The sequence below is a fragment of the Pogona vitticeps genome, chromosome 6 (assembly GCF_051106095.1).
Source record: "Pogona vitticeps strain Pit_001003342236 chromosome 6, PviZW2.1, whole genome shotgun sequence".
Lineage (NCBI taxonomy): Eukaryota > Metazoa > Chordata > Lepidosauria > Squamata > Agamidae > Pogona > Pogona vitticeps.
In genome coordinates, this window is record NC_135788.1 from 117,791,086 (window position 1) to 117,804,439 (window position 13,354).

The 13,354-nt window shown below is 43.2% G+C and overlaps 1 long non-coding RNA gene across 1 annotated transcript in view; it reads right to left on the reverse strand.

Moving 5' to 3' along the window:
- The window catches only part of LOC140701378 (uncharacterized), a 30,869-nt gene extending 18,206 nt beyond the window's left edge, over positions 1 to 12,663 (reverse strand). The window contains exon 1 of the long non-coding RNA XR_013537670.1: positions 11,191 to 12,663. This is a non-coding gene — a long non-coding RNA (uncharacterized LOC140701378). The remainder of the gene's footprint in view (positions 1 to 11,190) is intronic.
- Positions 12,664 to 13,354: the final 691 nt, after the last annotated feature.

The following is a 13,354-nucleotide window of genomic DNA, read 5'->3' on the forward strand; positions in this document are numbered from 1 at the left end:
GAGACATGGACATTTTAAGTCGTGCTTCACGTCAACATCCCATTCTTGGAGCTGCGCGATATCTTCCATACGCTTTCCTGCCACGTACGCCACATTTTTGAAAGGGAATCCATCACTGTGCTTTATGGGGTACCAGCACAGTGACTGATGCCCATACAAAATCCTCCATGCCCAGAATTCATTCTTGTCAAGTAATGTAACCATCATGGGCATTTTCATTCCTGCTTCACTTCGGCATCCTATTCTTAGAGCAGTGGGATATTTCCAGCACACGTTTCTGACACACATGGCAAGTTCTTGCACAGGGATCCATCACTGTGCGATACTCGAGTAGCGGCTATACACAGTGACTAATGCTCATACAATATCCCATGTTGATCTGATGGACCCCAGTTGGACCAACCCCTCCACTGTAATCAGAAGAAGGAAATAAACAATTTGCCAGAAACAAAAACTTCCCAAAGTAAATGGGAAGATTTAAAGAAGGACTGGATCCTGGAGTTATAAGCGTTCTGAGATGAGAAAATAATTTCATCCATAATGTCTCTTAACAAATGTGACTGAAGGACATCGGGTGAAGCTGACCACCACCTATAAAGCCTATTCCAAATACAACTTCTTTAGACTTGAAAGTGCCACGAGACTTTTTAAAATATTGGAGACCCTCTTTCATTGCATCTGTCAAGTTCATTAATTCTTAAGTCCCATAACATCTGAACGAAAGGTCCACTTTTCCCCCAAGTTTTTGCAGGGGGATCCATCACTGTGCTATACTGGGGTGGCAGCACAGTGACTGATGCCCGTACAAAATCCTCTGTGGTTCGAAAGGAAAGCCTCTGTTAAAATAACGAACCATAAGAGCCCACAGGAGGTCATCTCCTGAAGATGGATTAACCCATCCCTTGCAAACCAAAGGAAAGAAATAATTTGTTCAAAACAAATTTCCCCAATTCAACAGGGACCATTTAAAGAAGGACTTAATACTCTCTTTTTTTTCTTGGATTAAAAAGTTCTGGGATTCTTAAAATACGAGGTAACAGTTTATATAAAGCTGCGTAATTTTCCGCACAGATTTCTCTGGGGTGTGGTGGAATGGAGTCCTTAGAAGTATGAGTTATGAGCTGGAGAGAGGGAAGGAGCGATAAGGCAGTTTGGAAAAAAATGATGAGAGAATAATTTTATGAGTAACTCCTGTTAACACATGTCCCTCACATCTGCTTTTCCTGAGTTATCTTTCCTGATCTCAGAAAGATAACAAAGGAAGATTCATTTTTATACAACTGAGGGGGTAACAGAAGAAGGAAAGCTATTAAAGAAATATAGAATCATAGAATAATTTAGTTGGAAGGAGCCTATAAGTCTATCAAGTCTAAACCCACTGCTCAATGGAGGAATCCGAATCAAAACAGATCTGACAGAGCGTTGTCCAATTTTCTCTTGAATGCCTCCAGCCTTGGAGCGTTCACCACCTCCTGAAGTCCATTGATTCCATTGTCATACTGTTCTAGAAGTTAAGAATTTTTTCCTGATCATGAATAAACCAGAGGGAGAATAGAAGGACTGTGATACCTGCTGACGGACCTTAAACCTCCCAAGGACAACTTGAAATTATCTCTTCTGTCTGGTGAGATAGGATGTTTCAGAGACGTGATGCTTCAGAGGTTCAGCCTGGCTTGTCTAGTTGAAAAATAGTCAGCTTCAAACCCCAGCAGAAATTCTGCCATCTGCACACGGTGGTTCTCTCTTCCTCAGCAAATATGGGTGTTTACTCACGTACTCCCTTCTGTTAATCTTCTCTGTCTTTATGTCTTCTTTCTACGTAAAATTCAGGAATGAACCCTCTCTTTCCCATCTGCTCTCTGCCTCACTCACTCTTTGCCCGAAATTTCTTCAGCTCCTGGGAATGTATTTTGCAAATGTTGCTTACACACTTCATTCAAACACACACTGTCTGTGTGTGTGTCTCTCTCTCTCTTCTTTCTCCCAAAATGATTCATGGAGAGACCACTCATCTGCTTCCTCCCACAGATGAAGCAAGAAGTTGGTAACGGCCCATAATAGCAGTTGATTGGGCAGACACGATAAGACAACGGGCAACTGCTACATTTTTCCCCAGCATCAAAACTAAATACATATTAGCAGAGACTTTACACATCAGGTGTGCCTCTGCAACACAATGGCCAAAATCCTGTCCCTTAGCACAGAAATTACACTAGAGTAGAGCCATTGAGTCAATTGGGATTTAACAAGCCAACTTCTCCATAAGTTGCATGGAGGCAAATGGGCTAACTGAGGTTAATCTTGGATATTCAATGCTTACAGTTAGAAATTCATACTGACATTAGTATTCCAATGAAATCCTTCACCTTGCATCCGTCAACAAACCAGATATGTACTCTGTGGTTCCCTTTTTCAACCTACTGCCTCCCTGTTTTGCTCCACCAATTGGGCAGAAAAATTTGAGGTGACTGAGGTTAAGGAAGCAATAGGAAATCAACTCATATCATGGGGCACAGGATGTGACACTGGATGTGATCCAATGTTGAAAGAAATTGGTGCTCCTGGGCAAATCTCTTCCACTGACAATATTGCTAAAATTATGGAAGAAAAAGAATTACCATATTTTTTGCACCATAAGACGCACTTTTCCCCCACAAAACAGGGGGGGTGGAAAGTCTTTGCGTCTTATGGAGCGAAGAAAACAGATTACATTTTCCTGTGTTCTTCTCCTAAAAAATTGGTGCGTCTCATGGAAAGGTGCGTCTTATGGAGCAAAAAATACGGTAGATTTTGTGAGGGCCATGTCAAAAAACAGAAAAAGTCTATAGATTTTCATGATTTGACTAGACCAGTAGTTCTCAACCTTAGTTCCCCAGATGTTCATGCGCTAAAACACCTTGCAAGCTTTCACCTCTAGCTGTGCTGGGTAGGATTTCTGGGAGCTGAAGTCCGAGAACATCTGGGACCCCTAGGCTAGAAGCCACTGGACTAGACCAAGCAAGAGACAAGACATGCTACAAGTGAGAAAGATCTTGGAATTGTTGAAGATCGAGAATATGAGTCAACAGTGCAATCTGGCTGAGAAAAAGGCAAATGGTATTTTAGGATGTATTAATAGAAGTATAATCTTCAGATTCTTTGAAATGCTAGTTCCTCTCTATTCACCACTAGTTAGGTCTCATATAGAGTACAGTTCTGGACGCCACTTAAATAAGGATGCAGACCAGCTGGAGCAAGTTCAGAGGAAGACAACAAGGATGATCAAGGGGACTGGAAACCAAACCCTAGGAGGAAAGAGTGAAGGAACTGGGCATGTTTAGCCTTGAGAAAAGAAGACTGAGGAGAGATAGGATAGCAATTTTCAAATACTTGAAAGGTAGTCATACTAGGAGGGGCAGGATCTGTCCTTGATCATCCCCCACAGTGCAAGACATGGCACAATCGAATCAAACTACAGGAATGCAGATTTAGGCCGAACATCAGAAAAAAACTTCTTAACCGTTAGAGCAGTACAACAATGGAACTAAATGCCTTGGGAGGTGGTGAGCACTCCAACACTGGAGGCATTCAAGAGAAAGCTAGATGACCACCTGCCAGGTTTCCTTTGATTTGAATTCCTGTATTAAGCAGGGGATCGGACTTGACAACCTCATAGGCCCCCTTCCTACACCATTATTCTATGATTCTATGTAGGGTTTTGCATATTTCATTAATGTCTTCTGCCTTTCTCTTCATACATTGATTTTGACCACCAGCAGGTCGGGACCAACCGACCTGCTGGCGAAACACAATACATCCACAGGGGGTGCATTGAGCTGGTAAACCATCAGTTACCCTCCAAATGCACTTGGTTTGTGAGATGCATGATCATAAGGCAGCTGATGAAATATTCAGCCCTATCATGGGATTTTGCATAGCTTTTCACCACGGTGTGCGATGGACTGGCAGTTTCCACAGTGAAATGACTCCCGTCAAAAACCTGGAAGCCCCTAAGCTCACGTATGTAGCATAAGTGCTCAAAAGCAGTGTCTGCCTGAAATGTGGGGAAATTTTCAATTTTCCCTTCAAATTTTGACCTTAAAGGACATTATTGTTTTTTAAAACTAACTATGAAGGAAACTTCATAGCTATGGAAGCGAGAGCTGGACCATAAAGAAAGCTAACCACCGAAGAATTGATGCTTTTGAAGTGTGGTGCTGGAGGAGGCTCTTGAGAGTCCCCTGGACTGCAAGGAGAACAAACCTATCCGTTCTGAAGGAAATCAACCCTGAGTGCTCCCTGGAAGGACAGATCCTGAAGCTGAGGCTCCAGTCCTTTGGCCATCTCATGATAAGGGAAGACTCCCTGGAAAAGACCCCGATGTTGAGAAAGTGTGAAGGCAAGAGGAGAAGGGAATGACAGGATGATATGGTTGGACAGTGTCATCGAAGCTACTAACAGGAATTTGACCCAACTCCAGGAGGCGGTGGAAGACAGGAGGGCCTGGCGTGCTCTGGTCCATGGGGTCACAAAGAGTCGGACACAACTTAACCACTAAACAACAACAAGAAGAACATGAAGGAAACTATCAGACGTATTAGCTTTGCATTGGTCAGAAACCTTTCTGTTCCCCCATCACTACCACAATGTTCTTTAACTTTTCCTCTGCTCTGTTTTTTTCCTCCCCACACAAAATGTCCACCCCCCCAAAAAAATTATATTGAAACAACCAATAGACATCCCCATCCCATCCCCGACAGGAAAGAAATGGAGAGTGGTTTATGTGTTCTGTGCCTGTGATTGGGTCGCCTCTAAGCAGACCATCTGGCCCCACACAACAAGTCCAAAAGAGCCCAGGAAAAAGTGGATTTTCTGAGGGGGGCATCTACTTGGGATGTGCCATCACAGGTGGAAGAGGGGCAACTGTTTGATGTGGGACAGCTGGAAGAGGGAGTGATGGTAGGAATATGAATGGGCATAGAATGATAGAAAAGTGAACTTGGAAGGTGTCTACAAAGCCATCAAGTCCAACCCCCTACTCAAGGCAGGAATACAATCAAAACATATCTGCCATGTGATGATCTAAGTTTTTCTTGAATGCCTCCAGTGTTGGAGCACTCACCAACTCCCAAGGTCACTGGTTCCACTGTCGTACTGCTCTAACAGTTAGGAAGTTTTTCCTGATATTCAACTGAAATCTGGCTTCTTGTACCTGGAGCCCATTGTTGCATGTCCTGCACTCTGGGGATAATTGAGAACAGATCTCTGTAGGACAGCCTTTCAAATCTTTGAAAATTGCTATCTTATCACCCCTCAGCCTCCTTTTTTCAAGGCTAAACATGCCCAGTTCTTTCAGCCTTTCCTCATAAGTCTTGGTTTCCAGCCCCCTGATCGTCCTCGTCACCATCCTCTGAACTTGTTTCCAATTTGTTAGCATCCTTCTTGAAGGGTGGTGTCCAGAACTGGACACAAGACTCAAGGTGGGGCCTAATCAGTGCTGAATAGAGGAGAACTAACAGCTCACGGAATTTGGAAACTATACTTGCATTAATGCAGCCTAAAATAGCATTGGCCTTTTTTGTAGCCGCATCACACTGTTAGCTTGTGATCTATGACAATTCCAAGATCCTTCTCGCTTGTCGTTTTGCTGAGCCAGGTCTCCCCCCATCTTGTAACTGTGCCATTGGTTTCTTTTTCTGAGGTGCAGGACTTTGCACTTCTCCCTGCTGAATTTCATTCTGTTGCTTTTGGCCAAGGGCTCCATCCTATCAAGGTCCTTTTGAGTTTTGTTTCTGTCTGACTCTAGGGCGTGGTACTCATCCCCACTTCCAAGCCGTAGAGCCAGTGTTTGTCCAAAGACAGTTTCTGTGGTCACGTGGCCAGCGCAACTAGACACAGAACACCATTACCTTCCCACTGAGGTGGTATCTATTTATCTACTTGCATTTGCATGCTTTCGAAAGGCTAGGTTGGCAGGAGCTGGGACAAGCAACGGGAGCTCACTCCGTCACGTGGATTCGATCTTACGACTGCTGGTCTTCTGATCCTGCAACACAGAGGCTTCCGCAGTTAACCCACAGCGCCACCACGTCCCTTTTAGTTAGGTACCATGACTGAAATTATAGCTAGATTACCTGCTCCAGTATTAATTGCATGTGGTCATGATTCTCGACTCCTCTAGATTTTGCCAAGCCTCATATCATCGTGTAACTACCCCTACCACAGTGATCAAAGCTGTGTCAAAAACCTATTACAGTTCCCATTGACGACTGATTTACATTCTTGTATTATTCTTCCTACACAAAATGTTGCTGCTCACTGCAACACAATGTGGTGGAATCAAAATAGTAACCTAATATTTCCCGCAACAATATATTTCTGCTGCCATAATAACCTGTACACTTTCCTGGAACAGATGTCAACCTCCAGGGATTTCTATCTGAATAGAGATGTCTAGACCACCGTAGATTTGATGGCTGGTCAATTTCTTGACTCAGTCTTTTAAGACGGGGCAAAGAAAGAATTATTTCTTAATTTTTCTTTTATAACTGATGCAGTTCATCAGTGATAGACTAGATACAATCCTTTAAAAAAATCACTTCCTCTGCCCCTTACTGAGCAGTGGAAGTGATTAATTTGCCAGTATCCAAAAGTGGCTGGCTTATTAAGCCACTTCATGATATTGGCAAATTCCGACTCAGAAGGATGGCTTTGGATTGGTTCTGGTGACCACACATGCTGGAGCTGATCCAAACCGTTGTGATCCTACCCACACCAAAAATGTAGAAGCCCCTCAGCAGGGCCCAGAAAGGTGTGGATAGGAATGCTCTAGCGAAAACGCGAGTCCACCAGCCCAGCGCTGCAGCGCTCCAAACATCAAGCAAAATCCCCTTATAGTCAGCCTCTCAGTCTGAAACCCTGCAGTTAAATTGACTTAAATAATCAAACAATGACCATATTTTATAGTAGTTTTACGTATAAATATCAGTATTATTTTACTTCATTGTATATTTATGGATAAACATGGTATGATATTAGTGGCATAGTACACCAATTATAAGTTGGTGTATTGATCCTACTTTAATATTGTAATGATCCATTGCTTGCATGATAAAGATTTTGTCTGTCAGTCTGAAACCCTAGATTTTCCACTTCAAGAACTTGATTCTGAATTCAGTATTCCAAGCGCTGTGGTTTTTGAAATGCTGTAAAGCACTGTGGAGCAGCTGGTGTACATTCGTACTAAGTATAAGCCATTGCTACAGCGACACACAGCAATAAATCCCAATTCAAAAACTCCCAAAATCATAAGCAACACCAAAACACATTCAAAGCACTAATGTACAACAACCCATTAAAAAAAAAAAAAACACGTGGAAGCCAGTCACTCAGGGAAAGCTTGCCTGAAGAGAAATGTCTTTGTTTGCTTGCGGAAGGACAGTAAAGATGGGGCCAGCTTGACCTCCAGTGGCAGGGAGTTCCACAGTCTTAGAGGAGAAACAGAGAAAGCCCTCTGCTGCGTCCCCACCAAACGCACTCATGAAGACGGTGGGATGGAAAGAAAGGCCTCCCCTGATGATTTTCACACTCCAGCAGGCTCATTAAAGGGAGATGCCATCCTTGGGGAAAACCAAGCCATTCCAAGGCTGTGTTAAGAATTCCTTCTATTACTCATCCCCAAGAAATGAAACGTCATTTTTTTCTTTAAGATCTTGTTGTCCCTAAAATTATGTCCTTTTCTACTTTCCATCACATGCCCCAAGGTTTTGCAGAGCAATAGATATCATTACAAAGACAGTCACACAACCAATACAGTGGCAGATGGCTTTACAAAACTGTCTACATGTCACTTATATAGAGAGAGAGGTAATGACTGAAAATCTCTTGTTCAACTGTACCCCACAGAATGAGGATTATGTCAACTGGCCGTGGCCAAGCCACCGCCATTTTGAAAAAAGATAGCCTTCCCCTCCCCCCATATTTCAGGCTCATTCTCTCCCACAGTATCCTCAAAATCATTCAGTGGAAGCAACCTTCCAGCTTTTGATCATTCCTCCCCCCCCTTTCCACAATTCCTGAAGGGGGCCCCAAGAGGAAGGGGATCCCTAGGGATCCCCAAAACTAGGGAGAGCCAATCAAAAGTTTCTCATTTTCCCAAAACATCCACCACTGATGATGTCATCCCACATTGCATGGCATAAAGTAGCGCAAGAGGATTTCAGCCAGGGAGAGAGAGAGAGAAATAGTGGATAGAGTGAAAGATTAGGACTCAGGAAATCTGGGTTCAAATCCCAGTTGAGCCATAGAAAGTCACCGGGGAGTGGTGTTAGTAAAAAACACTTCGTAAATATCTCACACACCTCGGAACTGCTACTAGGGTGGCTTTAAACCAGGTCCTACTTGACTGCACATAACATACAGAGAAAGGGAAAATCCAAAATGGCTGAAGAGACAACGGAAGGACAGTGAAGGCACCCCAACCCCTGTGCATTCCTCTACAGTTAAATATCTACGACTGTACAAATGGCTCCACATAATTCCGTACTTATCTTGGCACCGACTGTCTTCCAACCCATTCCTTTTATTATCCAAAGGGTTTTGTACAAAGCTTCTTAATTAGGCTATCGCCCTCCTTGACTCACAGTTTTTTTGGGGGGGGGGGTCTTCACACAATGTTGTCATTCCCTTGTGCCGCTCTCTTCCCCATGTACCATTTCTTTCTTCTGTCTCCTTACTGATGGAGATCCCACGAGACAGAAACATTGCATATCTGCCCTGTGTCTTCTAACTGGCAGTACGAAGTGCTTTTCATTTGGAAACCTTCTTATAATTCTCTGTCTGTATTTATAACTTATCACTCTTTGATATTCACCTTGACTCACTCCTGTTTCTCCAGATACACTAGCCACTTCTCCACCTGGAAGCTTTTACAGGAAGGCGCTATTGAATAAAACAGCACCCCAAATTTATCATGGTCAGGAAACCCATTATTATTTCTGTTTCCTGGCTCACCTTGAGCAGGAAGCTGGCCAAGACTGTGAGGTTAGTTGTGGAAATGAATGAGAGTTATGGAAGGAAATTAAGGGTGGAACATGAATGTGTTTGTAAGATGGGAAACTAGGGTTAGTCAAAAGGAGCTAGAGATAATTCATACAACGGTTGTTGTAATATGAACAGCCATTGTCAAATAAGGGACACATGTAAATCAGATACTAGGATCCCTTAGAGGAACTTACAGGCTAAATAGGAGTATTGAAATTTAGCCTTTTGTGTTAAGTGTATACTAATAATAACCATATACATCAAGTCAGTTTTGACTTATGGCAACCCTTTTCAGGGTGTTCCAGGTAGAGAAGAGTCAGAAGTGGTTGACCATCTCCTTCTGGGGGTCCTCTGGGACTGTGAAGCTTGCCCAAGTCCACCCTGTTGTTGTTGTTGTTGTTTAGTCGTTAAGTCATGTCTGACGTTGTGACCCCATGGACCAGAGCATGCCAGGCCCTCCTGTCTTCCACAGCCTCCCGGAATTGGGTCAAATTCATGTTGGTCGCTTCGATGACCCTGTCTATCCATCTCGTCCTCTGTCGTCCCCTTCTCCTCTTGCCCTCACACTTTCCCAACATCAGGGTCTTTTCCAGGGAGTTTTCTCATGAGACGGCCAAAGTATTGGAGCCTCAGCTTCAGGATCTGTCCACCCAGGCTGATTCTATCCACAGGAATCACAGTGGGGGGATCAAACTCCCAACCTCCGGCTTTCTAGCCGTATATCTAAACCACTGCACTATTCCCATGAGTATATTCAAAAATGTATCTTTTTGCACCATTTAGCTATGCAAATTTAGATATTTTTCATCATTTATTCTGTTTCATCTACTCATGGGAAAGACTGTTTGCAGTTGGCAGCGGAAAACCAGTTCTGTACAGAGACCAGAGAGATTGATCTATACTTCATTTCCAATATGGTAGGAGTTTTTAATTATTGGCTTCTTACGCATAGATCCTCTCTTTTCTTTTTCCACCCACAAGTCTCAAAAGATGCTTCCGCATCTCACATGCTGCTAAAAGTTTTATTACTGGCATAAAGCACTGTGCGATTACTATAGCAGCCACAGTGTGATATCTCAGTACAAAAACCCCTTAGTGGTCTGTTCACAGGAAGAAGAAATGTTGTCTCTTTGAACTTCCAGGCCTTGGGCTCGATACAACAAATTGTCTGAGATGGGGAATATAGCCAAATCCCTGTGGATGATCCTTGGAGAATCATTTTGGGGCATTACTTTCTGGCTCTGATGATCTCTGGAAATAGAACATTTATCTTAAGCCATAGCTGATGGGGTGGCATTCACATTTTACATTGAGTTATTGGTGACCGCAGGGCCTTTTATGTGTGGGCACAACTGTCCATATTAGCAGGACTTCTTTGCAGGAAACAGCTGGATCAGAAGGAGATGTTTTTGTTAAGGCTCAGGTCACCGTGGATGGGGAGGTAGCATCACAGTGAAACAGCCTTATGCAAATTCTGTTTTTGAAATAGAGGGAGCGAGTTCATTTTGCTAACTGCGTCTGAGCCAAAAGTTAGACACCACCATCTAAATGGAAGGGATGTTGATCTGTTTTCCCAGTGCTCATGAGCGGTGGTGGCCCAAGGAACTTCACAACCTGAAGAGAAGACCATGCACTTTCCCTTCATACTAGCCACGGCCGATATTTTTTAAAGGTCTTCCTGTGTTGTTCAGGACGTTCAAATCCAAATGTTTGGACATGTGAGTCCATGTATGCTGCCCAAAAAGCTTGAGCAAGCTCTCATCCAAGCTAGATATGGAAAAATATTTCCTTATAGGAGGCTGGAGTGGTGAGACCTTTCGTGCACTGGATAACAGAAACAAATTATTTAATGCCTGCAATAATCCGCTTATCCTGGTTATAAAGGCCCTGGCAATAATTTTACCACTAATTCTCCATGAACTTTCATGCAACTAGACCTCAATGTAAAGGTTCCATGCCCCATGACTTCCAGCCGAAAGGAGAACACGACAGAACATGCAATGACCATATGGACATGAGGTTCAGTTACTCTTCAGCCGTAAGAGATCCTTTTCCCCCTTCTTATTGATAAAGAAATCTGGAGAAGGAACCGAATGAAATTCTGACCCTTCCCTAGGCAAAGAAAACTGTGGTTCATCGTAAGAAAAAGACCAGAGTCGTTCTACTCACAGTTATTTGCAACAAAACCCCTTGTGCCAGGACCTCAGCAGAACAATTCGGTGGCTTTCACCACTTCTTCCAGGAGATTATCCACCACGTTTCCATCTCAAGTCCCATATCTGACCATGTCTTCTGGTGGAAGATGAATGGAAGCAAGCCTTCAGTCACAGTGTCTGTAGCTTATTCTTTGCATGGAGGTGGTTACAACTGCGGCATCTCCAGTTAGAACCGTGGACTACTCCTCCTCGAAAACCCTAGGGAGCAATTCCCAGCCGATCCTAATAAGGACTGAGTTGAACGGACCAATAGCTTGACTAACCTTATTCAGAAATTACACCTGAAAACCAACAGGTCTCAAAAGAGTGGTGGCAGGTAAGTCTTGCCCACACATGTTGATCTTTGCATGTTTGGCCAAAAAAAAGCGCACTGAATTAAGCACATTCAGTGTGTCTCTCATACGCTGTGCCTCTGCAGACCTTCATAGTAAACACATGAAGCTCTTCAGGAATTCCAGGTAGGCAAGGCTTCCATGCATCCTTACATCACCAATATACCCTTTGAGCCCTGCAAACTTTCAGACCAAAGGGCTGGAATGGGGCTTCCTCATACAGCAGCTTTCTATGCACCCGTGTTCCTAAATAAGATTCATGATTTATAAAGAGATGTAGCAGACTCTATGAGTGGAGGGAGGGGCTAAATATCACTTCACTATTATATGCTGGAGGAACTGAAGGGGCTGAAATCTCTCTTCCTGAACAGAGAGGGTTTTTAAAAAAAATCTCTGTGTGAGCTCTTTTGTGGGAGGGACGATCAGTCATCTTTGAAATGAATTATTAGTGTGAGTTCTTTGCATAGAATTCATTATATCAATTACAGCATTTGCCTCTCCATTCTCCCCTCCTTAAATAATTTTCACTCTCTATCATTCTTATTTCTATTACTCATGGGAGAGATCAAAAGACTGTTAGAGACAAGCAAATATCTTAGTAATCATACAGTTTCAACTCATCAGCCATGCTCTGTTGTAATATATACAACATAGTGGTCAACCTTTAAAGAAGACTCTTTTCCTCAGAAGAGGTGGTGTGATCATTGATGTATCTCTGTTTATTTATAGTCATTAGGAAAAGCTGCCTTTTATCTTGTTAGTTTTAACAGTTATTTCTGCACAAGATGCCCAAAGGCTTTACTACAGAACAGGTGTAAAGGCTTTGCTGATTTATAAAAGGAATGTACATTTTTCAATCTCTCATTCTTGGTGAGACCCTGAGGAGAAAAACGTTTTTATCTTCCCAGTTTTATTCTGAGAAATCTCACAGGAGATCCATGAGTGGCAGGATCTGTTCTCCATCATCCCAGAATGCAGGGCACGCAACAATGGGCAGAAGTTACAGGAAGCCAGATTTAGGCTGAATTTCATAAGAAACATCCTAACTGTTAGAGCAGTATGACAATGGGACTCATGACCTCGGGAGGTGGTAAGAGCTCCAACGCTGGAGGCCTTCAAGGGAAAACTGGACCACACTCTGTCAGATCTGCTTTGCTTTGGATTCCTGCATTGAGCAGAGGGTTGGACTCGATGGCCTTAGAGACCCCTTCCAAATCAATTATTATGTTTTGTGGTGTGTGTTTTTTTCCAGAAGGACCACTGATCTGCACAGAATGTTTTTAATTCCTGTGCAAAACTTTAGTGCACAAAATTCCCTTGGGGGGAAAAGCATTGAGCAGCACAGAATTTGGCAGCTTTGTAGCACAAAAGAACAGGGGGAATGGGAGATGGGGAGACAAAACCAGGTATATCTTTTTGCAGGAAGCTGAGAAGTGTGACAAGTGCAGGGAGAGTTCACAGCCAGGCTCCTCGGCATGGCAAAATTGAAAAATCACTAAGAACAAGATTTTTTTTTTTTGAATTGTCTCCATATCCCTTCTTTTTGAGGGATCTAGGGCAGGATGACTAATAGCTCCATATGAGTTTGAAGCATAATAGGCGCAGCAGCTACGTCATGCTCTTCATTTCCACCAGCGTTTATGTGCAGGAATCTCTCACTGTGCTATCCTGGCTACCACAGTAACAAATGCCATGTCAAAAACTCTTATTCACCCATCGAGGCCTCCAACAGAATATTGCCCATGGTGGCACACAGATCACATCACATCCAGCAAAAGATCAGTC